The sequence below is a fragment of the Canis lupus genome, chromosome 33 (genome assembly GCF_048164855.1).
Source record: "Canis lupus baileyi chromosome 33, mCanLup2.hap1, whole genome shotgun sequence".
Lineage (NCBI taxonomy): Eukaryota > Metazoa > Chordata > Mammalia > Carnivora > Canidae > Canis > Canis lupus.
In genome coordinates, this window is record NC_132870.1 from 1,724,732 (window position 1) to 1,751,497 (window position 26,766).

Here is a 26,766-nt window from a genome sequence, read left to right on the forward strand (position 1 = left end):
CATGGTTCAAGAGTGGCAGCTTCCATGTGGTTCCATCCATGATTTAATGGTATAGGTAGGGAACAGATTTATTTCTAGCTCACCCTTACACTGAATGCTTACGCCTTTGGTTTAAGGGAGCTTTTATTAGGTTTCTCATTCTGGGTAGGTCTTGTGTTTCATTTCCTGTTCTCTGCTCTTGTAAATTAAAAAAATTAAATTGTACATTAAAAAACAAAAACAAAAAACTGACACATTCACCAGGTTTTGGCAAGTGCTCTCAAAGTGAATCCAGTTTCACTGCTCCCTTTATTTACCTAGTTTCCCACTTTAGTTTTTGGCCTGTGTGTTTAAATATCTATTTTTTCTCTCAGCTCCTTGATGCATATGAAAGGATGCTTTGCATATTATAAATGGAATTTTTGGTGGTTTTCAGCAGGTGGCTTGCTTGGAACTTCGTTATAAATTTTGTGGGGGACACAGTTCAGCTCATATGTTGAAGTCCTAATCCCCAGTAACTCAAAACATGACTGTAATTGAAAATAGAGTCTTTAAATAGGTGACTAAGTTAAGATGAACCATTAGAATGGGTTCTAATTCAACATGACTAGTGCCCTTTTAAGAAGAGGAAGTTAGAACTACAATGAAATATCACCTCACACCTGTCAGAATGACTAAAATAAAAAACATGAGAAACAACAAGTGTTGGTGAGGGTGTTAGGAAAAAAAACTCTCTTGCGCTTTTGGTAAGAATGTAAACTGGTGTAGCCACTCTGGAAAACAGTATGGAGGTTCCTCAAAAAGTTAATAAGAGAAATACCCTACAATCTAGCAATCACACTACTGGGTATTTATCCAAAGGATACCAAAACAATAATTCAAAGGGATACATGTACCCCTGTTTACTGCAGCATTATTTACAATAGCCAAACTGTGGAAGCAGCCCAGGTGTCCATGGATAGATGAATGTATAAAGAAGATATCACACACACATGCATACACACACACTCACACACACACACACACACACACACTGGAATATTACTCAGCCCATTAAAAAGATGACATCTTGCCATTTGCAATGATAATGGAGTTCAGTATAGTGCTGAACAAAGTAAGTTCAATCAGGAAAAGCAAAGGAAAAAAAGGGAGACAAACCCAGAAATAGACTCTTAACTGTAGAGAACAAACTGGTGATTAGTAAAGGGGAGATGAGTAAGAGGATGGGTGCAATAGGTGAGGGAGATTAAGAGTACACTTATCACGATGAGCACTGAGTGATGTATAGCATTGTTGAATCATCATATTGTACACCTGAAACTAACATAACGCTGTGTGTTAACTATACTAGAATTAGAAATAAAAACTTAATTAAAAAAGTAAAGAAAATTAGGACACAGAGATGTACAGCGGGAAGACGATATAAAGACACAAGGAGAAGACAGCCATCTACAAGGCAAAAAGAGAGGCCTCAAGAAGAAACCAACCCTGCCAACACTTTGATCTCAGACTTCTAACCTCCAGAACTGTGAGAAAAGAAAATCTTGCTTGAGCCATCTAGTCTGTCGTACTTTGCTGTTGCTGCCCTAGCAGACTAAGACAGGAACTACTCCCCATTCATTTATTTAATCAATAGTTGAGAGCACCATGATTTATTGAGTGACTGATTATTGAATTTGGGTTTTTTTTGAAACTTCAGTGTTTCTTCTGATTTCTCCTCTGCTGTCTCCCTTTTGACCATTTCATTGCTCTTCAACACTCACCTGTACCATATAAGAGGAAAACAGAGGCAAGAAAACCCCACTTCTTCTGTTGTATTTTCCAGTTCACATCTTAGGCTATTAGTGTGATGTTGGGGGGCAGGGAGAAAATTTTAGGCCAGGTCAAGCTTTTTACATAAGTCTACTATTCGGTGTGACTCCACATATTTTAATAATACAGCCTCTTGTTCTGTTCATTATAAATGACACTACATAGGTCAATGTGTAATCTATGAAAAAACAAAATTCAGTTGAGTAAATTTTAAAGATCAAACTGAAACTGCTTAAAAGCATAAAGTTGAACGAAAATCAAAAATCAAATCACTGATGCTTGATTTTAAAGTAACCCTTTTCCTCTCTTCCACAAACCTCCCCTTCTCCCTTCTTAGCCAGGAACCCCATTTCACCCTGAAAATGACCGACCAGGCTGGCAACACATACATAATTCCTTTAGAAACCAGCTAGATCCTGTATTTCCCTACAAAACCTGTCAGCCCATTCCTCTGGGTGGGCTTGCAATTTTTGAAGGCATAGCCTACTACAGCCTCCTTTGCCCAGCAAAGCAATAAAGCTATTGTTCCTCTTTATCCCAAACTCAGTCGAGTTTTATTTTGGCTCTGAAACAGAGGTCAGTTTTCAAACATTATTGGCTTTATTTAATAATTCATAAATTGAGCAGCAACCAGAAAGGAGCTCTGAGGAGCTCTACAAAATGAAAGACTTTTACAGACAGATGGGAGTTGGAACAAGGAGGTTATACTAGACAAAAAAGCTAATGGTTATGGCAAGTTCACTTTCCTTTAGGGGATGGCGGGGGTCTACCAGGCAGATTACCTAACAAGTGATTTCTAATTGATTGGTTTAAGATTCTATTTCTGGGAGAGCTAAAACTCTAAGGGTCAGTTTGGTGAATGAGGCTTGGCATTAAGTGACTCCATTCTGGGCCTATTGTCTTGTTTTTAACATCTACAGTATATTGCCCAAGATTCATAGGTTTTAAGCTACTCAAATAATATAGCAAAGTAAAGTTGCAACAGGGAAACCATCAGGGTGGTTATAACAAGTAGTTATATTTTTCAGATATTTTAAATTAAAAAAAAACACCCATTAGTCCATCTAATTTTTAGAATTTTAGTTCCAAAAATAAATACTTAGAAAATTTAAAGAATCATTTATTACTTAAATTAGTTCAAATTTTATAACACAGGCAATGAATGGATTTTCCTCCATGGAACTCTTTTTTTTTTAATTTTTATTTATTTATGATAGTCACACACAGAGAGAGACAGGCAGAGGGAGAAACAGGCTCCACACACCGGAAGCCCGACGTGGGATTCGATCCCGGGTCTCCAGGATCACTCCTTGGGCCAAAGGCAGGCGCCAAACCACTGCACCACCCAGGGATCCCTCTCCGTGGAAATCTTATGCAGGCTTTTCTAAAAATTTTATATTATTTTTTAGAGATAATAAGACATAACACAGAAACAGATGAAGAATCAAAAGCAAATACTTGTTTTAGCAAAGTAAGTTGGAATGGGGTTTAAGTACCAAGTGAGTCACAGTATCTGTTCTTTCAGACCAGTTTAACTTCATTATAATTATTCAGGCTTAATGAAATAGTAGTCTTCACCACATGTGTGTAATACTATGACTTATAAGAAATATATTTTGGTCATCTGAATAACCAAAATATATTTCTTTTTTTCTTTTTTTTTTTTTAAAGGTTTTATTTATTTTTTCATGAGAGACACAGAGAAAGAGGCAGAGACATAGAGGGAGAAGCAGGCTCCATGTAGGGAGCCTGAAGTGGGACTTGATCCACAGACTCCAGGATCACCCCTGGGCCAAGGGCAGGCACTCAACCTCTGAGCCACCCAGGCATCCCCAAAATATATTTCTTATATCTGTTTGGTCTTCCATAGTTCCTGGCTCCTGCAATTGCCTAAACCCTTGTCAGTTCCTCAGTGTTGAGAAGGATCAGGGTGACTTTTATTATGTTAATGAAGCGTCTTCTGGAAAGTATTGAAGGAAAAAGGTACATTGCCAGGAGAAGCAGCCATATGATTAGACGCATAAAACTTTCAGTCCCCTGACGCCTGGCTGGCTCAGCGGTTGAGTGGTTGAGTCTGCCTTTGGCTCAGGGCGTGATCCTGGAGTCGGGGGATCGAGTCCCACATCGGGCTCCCTGCATGGAGCCTACTTCTCCCTCGGCCTGTGTCTCTGCCTCTCTCTGTGTGTCTCTCATAAATAAATAAAATCTTAAAATAAAATAAAATTTATTTAAAAAGCTCCCACAAACCTTTCAGTCCCATGCCCTGACCACCAGGAGAGCAGCTGGAAGTTGAATCAATCCAATGGCTAATGATTTAATTAGTTGCACTTACATATGGAAGCCTCTATAAAAACCCAAAAGGATGGGGTTCAAAGGGCTTCTGGGTTGGTGAACACACAGGTATTTGGGGAGAGCATTGTGCTTGGAGAGGGCGTGTATGTTCTGTCTCCTTTCCCCACACTTTGCCCTTTGCATCTCTTTCATCTGGCTAATCCTGGGTTACATCTTTTTACAACAAACCTGTGATCTAGTAAATAAAATTTTCCTCTGAATTTCGTGAACCACTCTAGCAAATTAATGGAACTCAAGGGGAGGATTGTGGGAACCTCCAATCTGTAGCCAATGGATCTGAATTACAGGTAATTACCTAGGCTTGCAGTTGGCACATGTGTGGGAAGGGTAGTCTCAGAGGACTTGGAATCTGATGCTGTCTCCAGGTAGGTAGGGCAAAATTGCTTGTTGGCATGTGGGGAACCCACACACATTGAAATTGGTACCAGGACCAATTTTAATGTGAAAAAGATGTGATGACACATGTACACACTTGTTTCGGGAATTTTGAGATTCTAGGCCCTCTAATAATGGATTCTCAAATGAGGCTTTAAAAAATATAACAATCTGGGACAGCTGGGGTTGGCTCAGTGGTTTAGTGCTGCCTTCAGCCCACGGCCTGATCCTGGAGTCCAGGATCAATTCCCACATCAGGCTCCCTGCATGGAGCCTGCTTCTCCCTCTGCCTGTCTCTCTGCCTCTCTCTCTCTCTCTTTCTGTCTCTCATGAATAAATAAATAAAATCTTAAAAAATATATAACAATCTCATTCTTCTATATTCTTAGTAATTTAGGACATTTCTTTATTAAGTCAGAGCATTCCAAAATTTCAGAAAAGAGAAATTTCAGGAAATATATAATAAAATATTTCCAAAATGAAAATAAAATCAGATTTCCTAGAAAAAGTAAACTGCATCTCAGTTCTTAAGAACATAGGAAGGAGACATGTTAACATTTGGAAATAGGGAAGGCAGTGGAAACTCCTGCTCAGCCAGCAGAGAGAGGGGAGGTCCAGGAGCTAGAAGAAGGGGTGTTCTAGAGAGATCATATGAGGGTAAGGCAGGGTCCAGGGTGGGGAGATAACTTGGTTACCACTGAGGACTCCTGGGGACAGGTCTCCCAGAAGCCTATCAGATCTTCCTGTATGATATGAGAGTAGGGTGCCTTTTAAGGGGAGACTCACAGAGCTGTGATTAAAAAAAAAAAAAGATTTATTTTATTTATTTGAGAGAGAGAAAGCTCCCATGCGTGAGTGGGGGGAGGGGCAGAGGGAAAAAGAATCTTCAAGCAGACTCCACTCTGAGAGCTCAACCAACTGAGCCATCCAGGCACTCCCAGAGCTGTGATATTTATTTATTTATTTATTTATTTATTTATTTATTTATTTATTTATTTATTTATTTATTTTTATTTTTTATTTTTTTTAATTTATTTTTTATTTATTTATTTATTTATTTTTTGTGATCTTTTTTTAAACCTTCACCCCACAAACATGAAATGATCCTGATTACCTCCCATTTCTGGGCCACCCTACTAATAATCCCTTGTGATTTCATAGGCCCTTTATCCCCAAACATTCTGAATATTGATGTGTAAAAATCCCTTTAATGGGTCACATAGCTTTATGGCTCCATATAAGTAGAGATAAAAGACTTACAGGGAAAATTCCCGGTTGTGGTAACTTGCTGAGAGAAATCTATTCCTACCTTAGTGTGAGTAGTTAATCAACTAAGGAGAAGAAATGACTGATTAGAGAAGTTGGCATAGTTTGGGGAAGATGGAATTCAGCGTAGGCAGCAGAGAGGTTTAGTGGGCAGAGGTGAGGAAGGAGAGCTTCAGGGTTCACATCTCTCTGGGCCTCTGTCTCTTCAATGTTTACTGACGAATAAAAGTGTCTGTGAAGGTATTTTTACGTGAGAAACTTGGGAGCATTGCCTCTAAGCCCCACAGTGCTACCAAGGTTGGGAAGCAGAATTTATGATGCTGATGTTATTGTCTAATTCAGTTGCTAATGCCACCAACAGTATTAACACAGAAGGTCATTTTTTTTTAATTTTTATTTATTTATGATAGTCACAGAGAGAGAGAGAGAGAGAGAGAGAGAGAGAGGCAGAGACACAGGCAGAGGGAGAAGCAGGCTCCATGCACCGGGAGCCCGACGTGGGATTCGATCCCGGGTCTCCAGGATCGCGCCCTGGGCCAAAGGCAGGCGCCAAACCACTGCGCCACCCAGGGATCCCCACAGAAGGTCATTTTCACAGGGTCCAGTGAACTGATGTCTCATGGAATACATTCAAACTAACTTCTCTAATTTCTTGGGCTTTACTCAAAAAGTAATCCTAGTTTTTTAACAACTCAGCAGTGCTTAGTAGGTACGATCTTATTTTATTTTATATCCTACCTCCTCCCACAAGGCCTTTTAGGCCGCAATCAGGAAGTACACTTTATCAATGGAAATCCTTTCATTTTGCTTAAGAAGTTTTAGGTCTCGGTGCTCATCACTGTGAGGGAACAAAAAGCCAGAGTCAACCAATGGAGTAAGTTTTCTACATCATCAACCTGCCAAATGAAGTACACCCGAGGCCCAGTGACAAATAAACCAGCTTTGTGATTCAAATCATACCAATCCAGGAACTCACTTTGTTTACGCTGCCTCACTGAGTCATTTTTTTTTTTTTAAATGGGCACGGTAACCCAAATAAATCTTTCTCTAAGTGGAGGAAACATTTTTGAGGGATGTGGAAGTCTTCCAAATTCCTCATTATGAAGCCTTCATAAAGTTGCCCAGAGACTTTTTTGGGTAACTTTTTATTTTTAAAGTTGCAGAGGAAGTACATTTTTACTGTAAAAATACAAAAGCAGACAGATATTGAAGCCCACCTTCACTGAAGAATTTTTATGCCTTTTCTAGAATAGAGGCCCTTTCTTTGTGGCTCTGGAAAATGGTGGAGAGAGCAGGGCTGGGTATAGATACGTCCTTGCATCTGTTTCTTCATCTTTTTCTTTTTGAGTGAGGAGAGGCTCTGACGTGTTGCAGCGATAAACAAACCCTAACCCCTCACTCAACTCACTCCTGCAAACTGTACTGTAGGTCCAGTAGCTTTTCAGGGCAGCTCCCCTCCAGGTGAAGACTTAGGAATCAGGTTGCTTTTATCTTACAGCTGCTCTACCTGAAACACAAGACCTCCAGCAACACCGAAGCAGGGGATAAGCAAAAGTGAGAACACATGTGTGCTAGGAAATAACATAAGTCACTCAATTCATTGGTCAGAGCTCATGCATGGCCCCTACTTAAGTTCAAGGGAGGCTGGAAAGTGTTTCTGTATGCCCAAGACCAAGAGGGAAACTAATTATGATGAGCACTACTAAGGTTCTACCATATTTTCTCTTTTCCTAATGTCTCTTCTATCCCAGCACCCGGGCACACAACAGTGATGACCCCAAATGTCCTCAACTTGCTTGTAGCAATCTCTATACCCATTCCCGAGGACTATCCTTAAGAGGAAACTATCTGAGGCAGGTTAGAGGCTAAAGAAGGAGAGGGTTTGGACACTGGGTGTGATATATGTGAGGAACTAAATCTTTCCGTGGATCAGATTCTCATGTTTGAGAAGAGAGAAACCAGTAGAAACCAATTTTCCTTGCCCCAAACTCATTTGCCATCTAGCCCTATCATGGTATGATAATGGGGTAGTAGATTTCTCCATCTGACCCTACCACTGTGTAATGACGGAATTGTTCAGTTTTCTCCCATGAGCATCAATTTCCAGAGAGGAAAATCTGATTTCTACTTGGTCTGTGAGAGGACAATAGACAACCGTATAGGAAACTTTTTGAAATGCTTAGAGATGTAAGAACTTTGTTTTCTTGCTTGCAAAGTACCCTATTTCTATTTACCCCTAACTCCACAAACCTAGCTTTCCCTCTGACTTCACAATGCAGTTATTTACACTTGCAGTAAAAACACACACAATATGCAGAGTCAACTTCAGAAATTCTCTCTCTAAATCAGTTTCCAAAGCCTTCCGTGTTTCTACCCGCAAGTCCTCAGCCCTGGTGAAGCCAGATGATGATTTTTGAGTTAAATATTTGGCATAATTTGTGGTTATAGAAGCCTTTATTAATTCATAATTGTGTAATTTATGAGCAAACATTTTAATTAGGCTATTCCATTAGCATTTGGGTTTATATATCTTATGCAATAAGATCTTTGTACTTTTCTGATTGGCCTTTATTCCCTAATTTTCTCTGATTTAAGGCCTTCAGTTACATAATTTCTGTACCACAATATTTTGCCCAACCTATTTCCATTCCCTCAAAAAATTAGGACTTTCTTGAATGTGATCTGGCCCCCCCACGCTGTAGGCATGCATAGTCAGATGATTATAGAAAGGGAGAAAGTGATCACCAGACAGTTTCTATAGGTCTAAGAAAGAGGATGGACAAAACCCAAAGCATAAGTCTAAGAGGCCTGGTGCTCTTGCTAGTGAGGGAACAATGCCTCCTTGGCAGTAACCTCATCAGATTCACGACTCCGATCTCTCTGCCTGCCCTCTACATATATACATACAGAATGAAGCCAGTTTGTCCATGTGCATTAAGGTGGATAAGCAAAGACAAGCTCATCTTAGCTCTTCTCTATCCACAACAGAGAACACATAAGATATTTTAAGTTTCCAGGGATGTGTTTTCTAAACATTAGAGCTTCTAGACTCCTCTCTTCTGTAGAAAGGTGTTTAAAATAGTTCTCATTCATGGTGTATAACATAAAAAGGGTTAACAAAAAAGGGACATTCGAAAGATGTAGTTAATCTGAAGTAAAACAGATCATTTTAAGGATTTATTACTCTCCCTTCCCAAAACTGGAGGTTTTGAGAGGTTCGTCAACTTCACTAAGACATCCAATAAAAGAGAGGCAATGCTAGAATCTCTGGGTTCTCAAGTTACTCTTCCAACCACAAGACCACATTTCCTTCCTCTCTTACTGATATGTAGAGAACAATGTGAAATGTCAGCAGCTGGGGTGGTAACAAGGACATGAAGGAAACACCACAATGTTACTTAGCAAGTGTGCAAAATAAAATCTGAATTTAAATGACTTTTTTAAGACATTGCTTTATAAATTCGATAGGCTACTCTCACTATATAATTTAAATCAATGAAACAATTTATTAAAAACCTTCCATAGTTAAGCACTGTGATAAGTACCAGGGATACAAAGCAGGCACAAAATGAAGCCCCTTACTGTCATGTGCTACAAACCGTCACTGAAGAACAGTGAGGTAGGGATCCCTGGGTGGTGCAGTGGTTTGGCGCCTGCCTTTGGCCCAGGGCGCGATCCTGGAGACCCGGGATCGAATCCCACGTCAGGCTGCTGGTGCATGGAGCCTGCTTCTCCCTCTGCCTATGTCTCTGTCTCTGTGTGTGTGTGTGTGTGTGTGTGACTATCATAAATAAATAAAAAATTTAAAAAAAAAAGAAGAACAGTGAGGTAGATGTTCCCAGCCCAGATCCCCCCCCCCTTTTTTTTAAGATTTTATTTATTTATTCATGAGAGACACAGAGAGAGAGGGAGAGGCAGAGACATAAGCAGAGGGAGAAGCAGGCTCCCTGTGGGGAGACTGATGTGGGACTCGATCCCAGGGCCCTGGGATCATGACCTGAGCCAAAGGCAGACACTCAACCATGGAGCCACCTAGATGCCCCCAGTTCCCCTTTTTATAGGCTGGGGCAGCCATCCTTCAACTGTGAGTGCCTTGGCCAACAGCTTATAGCTGTGACTTTCTCCAGAGACTTGACCTGTGCTAAGTAGGACTATTTTACTGGAGACTCCTGAGAAGTTATACCCTCCCTTCTCCAAGGGTAATCAAAGACTGACTCATTTTCACTCTTTCATACTTTTCCTAGATTTAACCTGGCACCACAGTCTTATTCAGGTCTTTTCTATGCTGCTTCTTCCCCTCCTTACATTCAGGTTTTTCCTAAAGAGTATCCACTCAATAAACTATACATATCAGAACCCCTTCTCAGGGTGTGCATCTACAAAACCCAAGGTGTTTTAGGTACTGAATAGTTTCCTAGATGCATTGTCTAGGGTAGGATTAGTGACATTATGTAGGTCTGTAAAAGTTTTAATAGAGACCCCAAAATTTAACATGCTGCCTCATATCCCCTCTATTTTTCTTCTAAAGACTAAACAGTCTAGTTTTTCAATGTGACCTTTTAATATTTTTTGGCACTTCGAGATATTCCTTGGGGAGTGATCTAACAGAACAGTAAATATGTATGTATCTACCTGAATGATATGTGTTTTAGCACTTTCCCACAATTGTGTGGTCATTAAAAGCCATTCAGTCAAGAAATATTTTTCCATGCTCCTTACAGAATAATAGAATAGAGCCTCTCTAGGGGGAAACTGGTAGCCTTCCTACTGAGGCAATCATCTTTAGAAAACTTCTAACAAGGTATTGAGGAATTTAGCTATTGTATTCCTTATTCATGCATCTCAAACAAGTGAGTTTGTGACCATAATAAAGAACAGTATCAATGGAAACTTTATTAAAATTAAAATTATTTTTATTTTGCCAGTTTTTTCTGGTGTAGGTAATTCCTTCTGTCCATTCTCCTAACTCTCACAGGCTGGTCCCTATAAGCAATCACACACTCCTTTTCAAGTTTCTATGTAGTTAAGGTATAACCATTGCACTACTAAATCCTAAATGTTAACAAGTTGGGTTAAATTATCAGAGACAAATGAAATTAGAGGCATTTTGGAAATGTGTCTCTTCTCCCACATTGCACAAAGATGATTGATTATTTAAAGACAAAAACAGGATGCTGTTAAGGAAAAAAACTCTTCCTGACACTTGTTAGAGACAGGAAGGTAGATTTTACCTAAGTGGGAGTGACCTCAGTGGAGGTCTGTAGTAGAGGAGATAGATCTGACTCAACTCTGACTCCATTAAGGACAAGCCAAGGAAGGTGAAGGAGTCAGTAGGTGGCAAATTATGGGTTAAGTAGGAGTCTTGCTAGCAGGTTCAATAGAATTCTTGCTACAGCCAGGCCCAGGAAATAAGGTATCGGTATGAGATTTAGCAGAATTCTTGTTCAAACTGGATTCTTCTACAAGGACAAAGAGGGAAACCAAGGTCTGGCCCAGCAGAGAACTTATAGAAAGCTGGTTAAAATTAGGTCAAGGAGTCTTCATCAGCAGTAACCGAGTCAGTGGAGGTTATACAGTTAGTGCAATAGTAACCCTTAGTATGGCCAATGCTATTCTAAGAGCTTCATAATGTTAATTAATCTTTACAATAATCATGAGTGGATAGTGTTATTATTCCCATTTTTCAGGTGAGGAAACTGAGGCACAGAAAGTTTAAGTAACTTTCCCTAAGCCTCCCAACTATTGACTGAAGGGTTTAAGTCTAGGAAGCCTGATTATGAGTCCATGGTCCAACCAATAAGACATACTGTCTTTTTGTGCTAGAAATAAATAGAATTGAAGTCTACGATCTGCAAATAGATTTTATAGTTGACAGAATGAGCTGGAAGCTCTGACAGAGTAATGTATAATCTCCTTTCATTGGTTACTGTATTAAAGTTACAGACAGAATTTTAGATTAAGTAGATCAGTTTCTAAGATGATTTATAGCCCCTTAAGTGAGAAGGATGCTGAAAGTATGGATAATACTTATTAAAATGCATGTAAACACCAATGTTTCTTTTTAAAAAACCAGTTCTTACTGGACCTTTGTATATTTGCATTTTAAGAGGACAAACTGCAAATTTTGGAAAACTCCTATCTTTGAAAACTCTCTTAGGGCTCATTAAAAACTGAATTTGTTCATTCCTTATGATGTTAGAAGGTATTACACAGACACAGATTCCTTGGGACTTTGCATGCAGTGCCTCTGGTTTATAATATTATTTATCCTGTAGAGAACACAGTGTGATGGCTAAGATGTGCAAACACAGACACAACAATTACAAAGTAGGTCTAGAAAACAAGACTACTGTTTGGAATGCAAACAGAAGGAAAGGTCAAGATCCACATTTTAGGAAAAAGGGGTTGCATTATAAGTAGCACATTGATGGGCTTCCTTTCTTAATGTTTCCTTTTTTTTTTAAATTGGCCCAGGTTGTTGCTACTGTCAGAACCACTTCTCTAAAATGAGAAATTACATATATCTAATAAGCATTCATCCTATTTAGAATGCTTAACAGTACAGACCATTAAAATCTGACACTGGTTACTTTTCCAGCTGTTATATGGAGCAAAAGGCTGCAATATGGAACAGATAGGTAATACTTGGGTGAAAGGAATTAAAAGAACAGGTCTGGAATGTGGCATATTGCATGGGGGATGGTCAGCCCAGGTCTAGTGAAGCATAAGCAAATGAGTTGGGTAGGGGGTTCTGCAAAGGGACAGTTCTCAAATCGTATTTTGACATTATTGCTGGGTGTCAGAAAGTGGGTTTTTGTTGTTATAGTTTGTTTTTTGAGGGTGGAAGATCTGGAATGGCCTTTTCCAAAGCCATGTGATGGGGCCTCATCAATTTGGAATCACTTAAGAGTTGTTTTGCTTATGTGGTGGTGATGTATAGTTCATCATTTGTAGTGGACATCGGCTGGAATCAGCCAACTCATAACAAGCATCACGTCTCACCTAGTTGCCACATGTGGTGGTCCATGGTGATAAAACCAAACAGTCCCCAACCCCATGTTATTCCACTATCTAATCATTTTGTGGAAGGTGGTTCCTTGACTCTGCCAGTCAGTTGCAGTTCATTGAACCAGTGATGAATATTTGACCCTAGCTAACCAATCAGAGTACTTTTTCTCTAAATTTAGAATTGAGGCGGATGAAGAGTAGAAGGAATGAAGAAGGCAAGGAAGGAGGAAATGGATTCAATTTCCCTGGGAAGTAGACTGTGATCTGCCAACTCAGGAGTTGTGGCTAGCCTTACTCTGCCAGAGAGATGGGGAGATAGGAAGGTAGGGTGCCTGGACAGAGACTGCAGTGTTTACACATAGAGAAATAGGATGGGGATGCAGAAGAAATCCAGGTGTGGCTCTTTCTGAGGCGGAGCATTTCTCTAAGCTTACGTGAGATACTCCTGCAGTTTATAACAAATTCTTCCTATTTGCTTAATTTAATTCAACTGGATTTGTTGTTTTTGTTTTTGTTTTCGGTAACAAAGAATCCCAACTAGTTATTTACCCTCTTGTCTTATTACCCTAGTGGTAAGCCAATCAATTGTTTTTCTTTTTTTGAACTAGGAGGAAAAAGCAACAAATTCTCCAACTACACAGTTCCCTCTGGCTTTATAGCCTCTGTATTTTATGTATTTCATGGCTTGTGGAAATGAAAATCATGTCAACTTTATTTGTTCCCATTGCACCTGATGTGTGGGAGTATTGCTGTTATATACGTTTAAACAGAGAAATAGGACTTAAATTGAGATAATGATGGGAAAACACCTAGCATGATGCCTTCCCCAGGAGTTAGAAGTTAATTGGGCTCCAACAGTTACAGGGAACACTCAAGGTATTGAAAAAAATAAACCAAAAAAACAAAACAAAACAAAACAAAACCCAACAGTAGGTTGGACAAAAGGAATTTCAGCTAAGAACTGAGGCCTGGCACAGCAACTCTTAGAAATGGATTTTCTAGTTAGCCTTTTCAATAGCAGGAGTTTGTTGCCCTCTACCATCATGGAGACCTGGTTCTTGTCTTTTACGGCTTCTGTCCACTCACCCTCTCTTCAGCCCCATTTCTCTACCTCATCCCTTTTCCTCCCCTTTTGTCTCTTTTCTTGTAGCTTCAGCTTATTATAGCTTTTATATGCTTGTAACATATTACACCCTGACACCCCATTTAAAAAAAAGATTTTATATATTTATTTGAGAGAGAGTACCAGTGTGGGTGGGGGCGGGGGGCAGAGGGAGAGGAGAAGGAGAAGCACGCTCCCCAAAAAGCAGGGAGCCTGATGCAGGGCTTGATCCCAGGACCCTGAGATCAAGACCTGAGTCAAAGGCAGATACTTAACCAACTGAACCCAGGTGCTCCCTGACTATTCCATTTCTGATCTGAGTATATTTTTCCCTTCTCAGCTTCTATATCATCTGTACTTACTGATTCTTTTTTTTCTCTAGTTATATTTTTCTTCTTTAAGTTTCTATTTAAATTCCAGTTAACATACAGTGTTACCTTAGTTTCAGGTGTACAAGATAGTGATTCATCACTTCCATACAATACCCAGTGCTCATCACAAGTTCATTTCTTAATCTGCATCACCTCCTTACCCGCCCATCCTCTACCCACCTCCTTCCTAGTAACTATCAGTTTGTTTTCCATAGTTAAGAATCTGTTTCTTGGTTTGCCTTCCTCTCTTTTTTCCTTTTGCTCCTTTCTTTTCTTTTTTTAAAATATTTAATTTATTTATTCATGAGAGACACAGAGAGGCAGAGACATAGACAGAGGGAGAAGCAGGCTCCTCATGGGGAGCCCGACGTGGAACTCAATCCCAGGATGCTGGGATCACACCCTGAGCCCAAGGCTGATGCTCAACCACTGAGCTCCAGGCATCCCTGTTTTGTTTCTTAAATTCTACATATGCAGGAAATCATATGGTACTTGTCTTTAACTCATTTCACTTAACATAATACTCTCCAGGTGCATCCATGTCATTACAAATGGCAAGATTTCATTCTTTTTTATGGCCGAGTAATATTCCATTGCATATATAAATATACCACAGCTTCCTTATCCATTCATCAGTCAATGGGCACTTGAGCTGTTTCCATTATTTGCCTATTGTTTCCATATTGCTGCTATAAACATCGGGGTGCATATATTCCTTTGAATTAGTATTTTTGTTTTCTTTCTTTCTTTATTATTTATTTTTTTAGTATTTTTGTATTCTTTGGGTAAATAGCTAGTAGTGCAATGGCTGGATTGTAGGGTAGTTCTATTTTTAACTTTTTGAGGAACCTCCACACTGCTTTCCAAAGTGGCACCACTAATTTGTATTCTCACTAACAGTGCAAGAGTTTCTTTTTTCTCTAAATCCTCACTAACACCTATTGTTTGTGCTGTTGATTTTAGCCATTCTGAAAAGCAATATCTCATTGTAGTTTTGATATGTATTTCCCTGATATTGAGTGATGTTGAGCATCTTTTCATGTATCTGTTGGCCATCTATATGTCTTCTTTGGAAAAATATCTATTTATGTCTTCTGCCCATTTTTTAATTGGATTATGCATTTTTGCAGTATTGAGTTTTGTAAGTTCTTTATATATTTTGGATGTTAACCTTTATCAGATATGTCATTTTGTAAATATCTTCTCCTATTCCATCGGTTACCTTTTAGTTTTTTTTTTTTTTTTTTTTAGATTTGATTTATTTATTCATGAGAGAGAGAGAGAGAGGCAAAGACACAGGCAGAGGGAGAAGCAGGCTCCATGCAGGGAGCCCTACATGGGACTCGATCCCGGGACTCCAGGATCACACCCTGGGCTGAAGGGAGGCGCTAAACCGCTGAGCCACCCAGGGATCCCCTCCCTGCCTTTTAGTTTTGTTGATTGCTTCCTTCATTGTGCAGAAGCTTTTTATTTTGATGTAGCCTCAATAGTTTCTTTTTGCTTTTGTTTCCTTATTTCAGGAGACAGCTCTAGAAAGAAGTTGCTATGGCTGATGCCAAAGAAGTTACTGTCTGTGTTCCCTTCTAGGATTTTTATGCTTTTGGGTCTCATATTTAGATCTTTCGTGCATTTTAAATTTATTTTTGTGTATGGTGTAAGAAAGTGGTCCAGTGTCATTCATTTGTATGTTGCTGTCCAGTTTTCCCAATTTGTTGAAGAGATATTCTTTTCCCCATTGGGTATTCTTTCCTGCTTGGCAAAGATTAATCAACCACATAGTTGTGGGTTTATTTCTGGGTTTTCTATTCTGTTCTATTGGTATATGTGTCTATTTTTTGTGATTATTTTTTTAAAATTTCTACTTTGACATTTTGGAGAGAAGAAGTCTAATATCTCTAGTTAATCTCTGCTTCAGAAGAGCCTTTGCATTAACGTCTTTATTTATTTATTTTTATTACTTTTTTAGGCACCAAAATTTTTATTTACCCTCCTTTCCACTCTCTTTGAACATTATAAACAATTAAACATTATAAACCAAACTAATCTTTTTGATTCAGGGTTGTGATAAGAACCATCATGTTACAAAGAGGTGGCCAGATCTATGTCTGCTTTTATGATTCTCTGGCCCTTCTCAACCTCTGGCTGTCACTTCTCTTGTCCTTTCTGGCTGCCCCTTAACAGTCTATTCTAACCTCTGTAAAATAAAAACTGAAAGTACTAATCTCATTGTTCTGTGAAACCTCTTCAAGAGAATGCCCAGCACTAAGCCAGGCTATCTGGGGCATTCAAACTCTCAGAAGTTCCTCCCTTCTTTTTGATATAATTCATTCTCATCTGTCATGGGCTGAGGGACCAGTGAACCAGTAACTAAGAACATGGGTAGAAAGTTCATAGGCCAAGTGAAGGCCTAGATGGTAAAGTGTATGGGCTTTGTGACCACCACTGCTGACTTCCAAACTAAGTAAGGACTGACTGAGCAGTTCCAAAACCCCTGAGCTCAGGGTTCCTTGTGGGTTTCTCCTATGTACTTCTATTATGACCAGGGCTTGAGAAGGGGCTTCTCAATTCCCTCTGCCACATCTAGAACAGTATGAGGGATGCAGCAAAGGCCAAAGACTGAGTGAAGTTAGTGGGGGACATTAACAAACCTGTCTCAAAGTTGGTGCCATTTGTTCTTGGGGAAGAGAGGTGGGACCCCAGCAAGGCCAGCAGTTACTTTTTTTTTTTAATTTTTATTTATTTATGATAGTCACACAGAGAGAGAGAGAGAGAGAGAGAGAGAGAGAGAGAGGCAGAGACACAGGCAGAGGGAGAAGCAGGCTCCATGCACCGGGAGCCTGATGTGGGATTCGATCCCGGGTCTCCAGGATCGCGCCCTGGGCCAAAGGCAGGTGCCAAACCGCTGCGCCACCCAGGGATCCCAAGGCCAGCAGTTATAAGGCAAACAATAGGCCTGGTTCTTATAAGGCAAACAAAAGGCCTGGTTATAAGGCAAACAATAGCGGTAATGATCGGGCTTGAAGGGGCCATCACGGGACAAGCCCAGGTACTGGGCTTGCTCCTCAGTCAGCTTGGTCAGCTTCACATTCAGCTTACCCAGGTGAGCTTCAGCCACTGCTTCATCCACCTTTTTGGGCAGGAAGTGAACCCCAACAGAGTACTTGTCTGGGTGGGTCCACAATTCTATCTGTGCCAGCACTTGATTGGTGAATGAGTGGCTCATCACAAAGCTGGGATGGCCCATGGCACAGCCCAGGTTGACCAGCCGGCCCTCAGCCAACAGGATGATACGGCACCCATTTTTCAGCTGGTAGCGGTCCACCTGGGGCTTGATGTTCACTTTCTCTATGGCATTTTCGCTCAGCCATTTGACCTCAATCTCCACGTCAAAGTGTCTGATGTTACACACGATGGCATCATTTTTCATCTGTTCAAAGTGCCGGCCAAGGATGATGTCAACATAGCCTGTGGTGGTGACAAATATATTGCCATCCTGACAGGCCTCATCCATAGTGGTCACCTCATAGCCCTCCATGGCAGCCTGCAGTGCATTGATGGGGTCGATCTCCGTGATGATGATGTGGGCCCCAAAACCCCGCAGGGCCTGGGCACAACCTTTGCCCACATCGCCATAGCCTGCTACCACTGCCACCTTGCCTGCAATCATCACATCCGTAGCCCACTTGATGCCATCTATAAGAGACTCCCGGCAGCCATACAGGTTGTCAAACTTGCTTTTGGTGACAGAGTCGTTCACATTGATGGCAGGCACCTTCAGCTCCCCATTGGCCATCATCTTGTATAGATTATGAACCCCTGTTGTGGTCTCTTCAGAAATGCCTCGGATGCCTGATAGGAGCTGTGGGTACTTGGTGTGGATGAGATTGGTAAAGGTCACCTCCGTCATCCAGAATCGTGTTGAGGGTCCTGTCCTTGAAGTAGTGTCTGCTAAATGCACCACAGGTACTCCTCATCCGTTTCACCCTTCCAGGCGTACACTGGAATGCCAGCCTTGGCAATGGCAGCAGCTGCATGGTTCTGGGTGGAGAAGATGTTGCCCCTGGACCACTGCACCTCAGCACCCAGGGCTATGAGGGTCTCAACGAGGACAGCTGTCTCCACGGTCATGTGTAGGCAGCGCGATGCGGGCACCCTTCAGTGGTTTGGAGGCCGAGTACATCTCCCTCATGCGCATCAGGCCCAGCATCTCATTCTCCGCGATGTCCAGGCCTCGCGTCCCCAGGAGGCCAGGCTGATGTCAGCGACTTTGTAGGGCAGTTTGTCCGATGTGCTGGCAGCGCTTCCGCACAGAGTGATGGACACTGGCGAAGGGAGCCAGCCTTAGGGGTAGGACCTGACACAGGAAGGGCAGCGCTGGGCAGAGAGCTAATGTCTTTATTTTTTTTTTTTTTAAGATTTCATTTGGGCAGCCTGGGTGGCTCAGCGGTTTAGCACCGCCGTTAGCCCAGGGTGTGATCCTGGAGACCCGGGATCGAGTCCCCCCTCAGCCTCCCTGTGCAGAGCCTGCTTCTCCCTCTGCCTGTGTCTCTCTTTCCCTCTGTGTGTCTCTCATGGATAAATAAATAAAATCTTTAAAAATTGTATTTATTTATTCATGAGACCACTGAGAGAGAGAGGCAGAAATATAGGCAGAGGGAGAAGCAGCCTAATGCAGGACTTGATCCCTGGCCCCTGAGATCACAACCTGAGCCAAAGGCAGATGTTCAACCACTGGGCCACCCAGGTGCCCTGCATTAGTGTCCTTAAACATTCTGGTTGCTATGAGACTCTATATTTGGTGCCCTCAGTCCGAAGTTATAGCAAGGTAATAGTCGGGATGCCAGATGTTATGAAAGAGCTGTATGGTCTTATGGTACATCACGACAGCCTAGAGATATTCTCTCTCAGAAGAGACTGTGGACATGATTCATTTGTTTCATATAGCTCTCAATAAGATCATTCTTTTCTTTTCTCTTTTTCTCTCCTTCTTGTATAATGACTGGGGAAACATCTTTCCAGAAATGCTCAATCTTTCACATTTGTATGGTCTTTATAATATGCAAACTTCCCAGAGGATGAATTGTGGGTAAATGTTTTTTTCAGTTGTCTTGTGCAATACTTCTCAAAGTGTGGTCAATGTGATCAATCTCTGGGGAGATCCTCTCTGGAGTCCGTAAGGTCTAAATTATTTTTTATCATAATATTAAGATGGTACAATCTTATAATACTGTTTCTCTGTGTCAGCATTAACACTAATGATATCAAGCAATGGTGGTTAAAACTGCTAGCATCTCACCAAAGGCAGTGGCACCAAATTGTACTAGGAGTCATTGTATTTTCTCACTGCCATGCACTCAAAGTAAAAAACCAAAGAAAGAAAGAAAGAAACAAAGAAAGAGAGAAAGAAAGAAAGCAAAACAAGCAAGCAAGCAAGTGAGCGAGTCTTCCTTAAGAATGTCCTTGATGGAATAGTAAAATAAATTGTATTTAATCTTGGCACTTGGCTATGTATTCTTTAATATGCTATGTAAAAAATGGGAAATATGCATAAAGCATTTCTGTACAGAGAAGAGTACAATAGTTGCCTTGAGTAAAAGCACTTGTGCAACTATTTGAGGTGCAATCTGAACTAGTTGCTCTTGAAAAAAATGGCTGACAGAAAACGATGGTTATTTAGACTTGGGCATTGGCAGACATTTTATTTAAAAAATGCAGGAAGTGAAGCTGTCCCTTACATAAAAACAACCGATGGTGATTTTTGCCAATGAGAAAAACAGGACTGAAAATTAGAATTTTGGGAAACTTGTCTCTACCACAGTGAGCTTGATAGTTTCCCAGTAATGTAAAAACTTTACTAATGAGATTAGTGAAAATAATTTTTGACATTATATAATGAAATATGGCAACATTTGGAAGATCAGCATAACTCAGGGAAGCAATATTTTTCAAATAACCAATGTTTTATTTTACAAAATTATGCTGGGTAAAAGATTCACTCAACATGCAAGATAGACCAATGGATATTCTTGTAATAGAGTTTAAAAATTTGTTGTGCGGTTTCAGATTCTGCATTATAACTAACCTCAAAGAAACTGCCACTTTTTGAGTCTTAGTATATTATCAAAGAATAATGACCTCAGTTATCTGAAATGGCTATTACAATATACACTCTTCCTCCTTTTTCAAATAACATATGTGTGGTACTATATTTTCTTCATATATTTAAAAAAACATAATCACAACAGAATGAGTGTTGAAGGAGATGTGAGAATCCAGTTATCGTCTCATAATTCTTACATTAAGAGATTTGCCAAAATGCAAAACAATTTGATCACCTTCTAATTGTTTTTTGCTTTGAAAAGTATAGTTATATTTCATAAAAATGTTATTTATGTTAACAAGTAGTGGGATTATTGTTATTTTTAATAGAGCTAAGAAATAAGAATTTTAAGAATTTCTCAGTTCTAATTTCTAAACACAATAAATTTTTGTAGATATAATTTACATGAACCAAAGTTCTTTAAGGTCCTCATTACATTTAAAAGTGTGTTGGAGCTGGCTGGCACTGGTTCATGAGAACCAGTTGTGTGGATCTCCTTCCAGCTCTGTGTTCAATGACATCATGTTGATAGCTTGAAATTGGCCATGGAGGAAGTGCTTATAAAACAAATATCAGCAAATGCTACAAAATAGCATTTCTTTCTTTTTTTTTTTTTTAAACACCATTTATTCAACATTTACTAGTATATTACTCTCCAAATGAATCCTGAGATCAAAATCTTAGTGAGCTACTGGTCTGGTGGTTACTCTCTCTCTCCTTTGTCATCTTCCTATGGGGAAACGTTCTACTTTATTCTTTTACTCATTTAATAAATATTCATAGAATATCCCTATTTACTAGGCATTGTCTTGAGAAATGGAGATGCCAAGATGAATAATTTGAAATATAGAGTTCCCCATTTAGCAAGGATATAAGAAAACAGATATCCACAAAATTATATGACAATTGTTGTGCCAGGAGTTGTTAATGGTAGTACAATGAGGGAAATTTCCGGCCTAGAGTAGGGGATGGGAGGAGGTGAGGGAATCCTGGGAAGGTGTCTGTATGAGTCAGCATCCAGTCAGAAGATAAAAACCACACCAAAATTTAACACAAGGAATCATTAACCAGGTACACAATTGTTAACTAGGGAACCAAAAAGACAGAAGGAAAACACTAAATTATAAGGGAAGCGACTATTGCTGGGAGCAGCTACCACTCCAAAGATGATGGAATAGAGACGTTAGAATTATTAAAACTTAGAAGATTGGGTGGGGCCCCATGATGCTGAAATTCAGATATCAAACCCTGAGGTATTGCTCAGTGGGTGCCGGTAGCTCTCAAGTTTAGAAGAGGAGTCCTTTGGGCTGGAAGCCAGATCTCTGAGGAAGAGATGCCCGCTGACTGCTATTGTCTCTAAGTGGAGCAAAATGAGGATGTTGCTACAAGAATAGGAAAAATTGCAAATGGAGTTAAGCTGCTGATCTAGGAGGAAAAGAAATGGTGCTGCTAAGGTGAAGAAATGATGCTAGGGCAATGTTCCCAGGCACAGAAAGCAGGCAGAAAGAAATCATGTAGCAAGTCCCCTCATCCTCCTCCAGCTTTGCCGTGTCCTAGAATACCTTATTGGCTGAGTCTAATAGGAAGCCAGCCGGCAAAGCAGAAATGTGGGAGTTCCCGTACCAGCATCATGAAACAAGAGTATGGATGGGTACATTTGCAGCTGAGATAGAATAGCTTGCTGACTGACACAGTTTATCCTTGGCTCACAGCATCCATACTTACCTTGTTACTCCATCTGACAGCGAAAAGAAGGATTTCCACTTAGCAAGACTCAACTGTTCTTTGTATGAATGAAGACACTTTTCCCTTCTTGTCAAATTGAGGAGACACACAGTACTAATAATCATTGAATCAGTTTCTGGGAGTTGGTCAACCACCTATGCCTGGAACATGTCAAGTTTTCCTCAAATTCAGTAAAAGTCTCACCTGAATGTTCTTCTACCGAAGACTAACTTGTAGAGTTAACCTCCAGCAAGACTTGTGTAAAATAGTAAGGGAAAGAAGGACAGAGAATGAAACTGATTTTTTTCTCTCTCTCTGTATATACACATATGCACACATTCGTAATAAGCAAGGCAGAAAATGTACAAAGCTGCCACAGTCTTTATTTCTAAAACTGGTCACAGGACCATAGTTGGTTTTTAAATAATTTCTCTCTTCCTTTCTATTTCTCATTTGTCCTCAGGTAGGACCTCAGCTGATGTGACTTCTTTGCTTGATAGTATAATCTAAACTTCTAGTCCTGAAGCATCGGAATATTCAGTTGTCCTGACTTTGTTTTATGGCTGACATTTTCCATTAATTTGAAGCAGTGAGAGGCTCCTCAAAGAACTCCCTGGGCTCTAGACACAGTACCCACCTCCCCATGTCCATTGTGCAACCAGCAATTCAGTTGTACCTCAGTACTCAGAACGTATCATTCCAATAGTCTAAAGTATACTCTCAGCCAGTAGTAAAAAGAGTCCCAAAGAGTCAGATGTCGATCTCAACTTCTAATTCACTGGAATCATTGTTGTATCTTCTGGCAAAAATATTCTGCCCTTTGCAACCAAGATCTCCAAAGCAACAGAACTGAAAATTACAAAGAGGGGTAGCAGAACTTCTGGGAGTGGTCTTTAATTGTAATATTGAGGGGGTGCATTTTCACTTCCTCCTTGATTCCTGAACCTACGTATTTTGGTTATGGGAAGGACAGCACTATGTACTAGTTGCTGATTTAAGGTATTTTTTATCTTGTATGCTAGAGCCCCATCCCTTAGTAGACATCGTGAATGCAGGAGGCTATTCCATCATTCCTGGAAGCTAATTGCTTCTGAGTGGTAGTTGTGTGGTAAGACCAGTGAATTCCATGGGCAGACCCATTGCTGGACTTCTTTGGTTGTGAAATTAATTCTTTGACCAAGAGCAACATTGTACAGAATGCCATGATGGCCAATAAAACATTCAGAAAGTCTACAAATGGTAATACTTGCAAAAGCATTACAACCAGGGAAGGCAAATCTATATCCAAAATACATGTCTATTTTAGTGGGAACAAATCTCTGCCTCTTCCATAATGTAGGGAACCACTGTAATTAGTCTGCATCTGGTAGCTGGCTGGTCTCCTGGGGAATGGTGCTGTATTGGGCGCTCAGTGTTCATCCCTTATATTGGCCAATTACACATTCATCATTAACAGTGGTTAGATCAGTCCATGTTGTTAAGTCCACAAATAGCCTCCATTCTTACCTCTGTGACCATGTTCTACTTGGGCCCAGTGAGCAAGCCCTGCAATGGCTGGTGAAAGAAGCTGATGGATATATACAGACTGTTATTTTTTCCTACCTACTTGATTACTGAAAGCCTCTTCTGTGATGGATACTCTTTGGAGGGTATCCACAAATAACTTCATACTCTGGGCCTATTAGGAGAGATCCATTCACACATCTTTTCCACAGACCCCTTCTTGTCATTATTCCAATTTTTTTTTAACCAACACCCTAAACATCTAGCCAAACTGTTATCAATCACCCATGAACCAAGCTAAATCCATACTTCTGGCCATCTCTCTGTTCAGAAAAAGTGGACAACCAAATGTATTATTTGAAGTTCCACCTTTGGAGTGCATTTTCCTTTACCCCTGAGTAGAATATAATGCTGCAATTATCTATTCCAGTTTGTCCCATTATATTGTCTTGCTATCTGTAAATCAGGACTGAGCTTCTTCCTCCTCATTCAACTGGTGATAAGAAACTCCCCTATGTGGCTATAGATATGGATTGAGGAAGAGCCAGAAGTTGATATTGAAGGAATAGAAGCCAACTGCTTGGGCAACTTAATTGTGCTCTCTGGATCTGCTTGGGCTCAATCTCTTCCATACTATTTCCATTTGATGATGATTGCTTCAGTGTATACCTAACCTTATGGCTAGGAAGGTCACCTAGTTCATAATAGGAAATGAAGAATATATGTAAGACATTCAGTGACAATATCACACTAGATGCTGTTTCTAAAGACTTTTATCTGCAGAAGTGGTATGGATTTGCTTCCAAACCTTTGTTCTACACTTGATTCTCCAATTATTGCTTGACAGAGACTTCATGCACCTCCCATCTGCCACAGACAGTCCAAGTATCATTGAGTCTGCTGGCTTACAAAGAAGAGCCTCTTCTCCTCAGCCTGCAGTTAGTTGCTCTGGTCTCCCTCAGAACTGGAAGCTTTGCAGATTACTTGTAAGTAGGACCTAACCAGCCCACTCCAATATGGCATATATTACCTCTGAAATCCAAAAAAAGTCTACCTTGTGCCTCTTCTTTAGAGATAGACTGTGCAAGATGCAGCAGTTATCTTCTACTTTGAAGTATATATTGAGACGTTCTGTACCATTTGATTCCCAGGAACTTCCCATATGTAGTGAGCCCCTGACTTTTTGTAGGGTTTATCTCCAATTCTCTGACCCACCTATGTCTGTCTAAATCATAGAAAATAACTGCTACTTCCTCTTCATTTTTTTTAAAGATTTATTTATTTATTTATTTATTTATTTATTTATTTATTTATTTATGATAGACATAGAGAGAAAGAGAGGCAGAGATACAGGAGGAGGGAGAAGCAGGCTCCATGCCGGGAGCCTGACGCGGGACTCGATCCCGGGACTCCAGGATCGCGCCCTGGGCCAAAGGCAGGCGCCAAACCGCTGAGCCACCCAGGGATCCCCCTTCCTCTTCATTTTTTTAAAAAGATTTTTATTTACTTATTCATGAGAGACAGAGAGACAGAGAGAGAGGCAGAGACACAGAGCAGAGAGAGAAGCAGGCTCCATGCAGGGAGCCCGATGTGGGACTCAATCCCGGGACTCCAGGATCACACCCTGGGCCAAAGGTAGGCACTAAACCGCTGAGCCACCCAGGGATCCCCTGCTACTTCCTCTTCAGATCCTGATCAGGTGCAACCAATATAATGCCGTCAATTCAGTAGACCAGTATGATTTCATGTAGACTGTCAAGATAATCACAATCTTTGCTGACCATATTATGGCAGAGAGCAGGAAAGTTGATATAGTACTGAGGCAACATCAGGTAAAAGCAAACAGCTTCTGGTGGCTGGTACAAATTGATATGGGAAAAGAAGTATTTTCAAATCAATAGCTACACATCAGGTGCCAGAGACTCATCTAAATAGCAGCTGCAATTGAAGGTCCCTGACTAAGTCTGCCACACTGCACGGTCACCTGCAGGCATCCATCCAACTTCCCTATAGGTCAAACAAGGTATAGTACATGGGGATTCTATAGGTCCCATTACACCTACTCTTTGTCAGATCTTTGATAGTAAGCTAATCTCTGAAGTTTCATCAAGGATGAGGCATTGCTTTTAGATTACAATCCCACTAAGGATGGGAATTTTCAGGGCCTTCCACTTGATTCATTTTTACCATAATCATCCTCACTGTGTAGAGATTCAATGGGACCATTGAGAAATATCCCATCTCTGAGCTATCCTACCTGTGTTATGTATCCACCTGCTCAGTCATTGGTTGAGGGTTGTTCTTCAGTACAGCCTGAGCCAACTCTGAAGGCCAGAGAAAATGAACAGGGCACCTGCAGCTTCTGCTACAAAGTTACTTGAATGGGACAATCTCTGAGTTCTGTTTTGAACATGTTGAGAAGTTAATGATATCCAGTAGGCTGTTGGATTAGTGAGTCAGAAATTCAGAAGAAGATTTTAGCTCCTTCTCTGTGCTTCCATGGTCCTGTGCTCACCTGTATTATTACATTTACTATATTTTATTTGAATGGCCTATCTATGTGCCTGCCTTTTGACCAAACTATGAAGGGTGTATCTCTTTTTTTTCTAGTGCCTTTTGTGGTACCTGGTGCACAGTAGTTGCTCATTAAGTACTCATTGAGCTGGAGTTGAATGTTTTCTTCATCAATTTTTTTTGTGCTATTTTAGAAAACTCTTCCAGAAGTAGCAGAATAGCAACTAGTATATAACCAAGAGAATATCAAGTGCATTTTGGATACTGGTACCATTCCTAGCAGGGTCTAGTCAAGTTCTCTTTGGGCAATGGAGAAAACCTTCTTCTGAAAGAAAATTGAAGTGGTCAGAGTCTATAACTAATTTATAGTGTGTATGCTAATATATTTCCAATATTAGGATATGATGTGATATAAGTGCATTTAATTGATTGTCTTGTACCCCAAAATCATGCTAAGTCATTTATTGACACCATATACAATTTTTTTAAGATTGTATTTATTTATTTGGCAGAAAGAGAGAGAGCACAAGTAGGCAGAGAGGCAGAGAGAGGGAGAGGGAGAGGAAGAAGCAGGTTCAGCTGGGAGCCTGATGCAGGGCCCCATTCCAGGACTCTGGGATTATGACCTGAGCTGAAGGCAGATTCTTAATCAGCTGAGC

General features: G+C 40.4%; 1 pseudogene; it reads right to left on the reverse strand.

The window, feature by feature from the left end:
* Positions 1 to 6,540: 6,540 nt before the first annotated feature.
* LOC140623552 (adenosylhomocysteinase-like) lies at positions 6,541 to 22,741 on the reverse strand (annotated as a pseudogene).
* Positions 22,742 to 26,766: the final 4,025 nt, after the last annotated feature.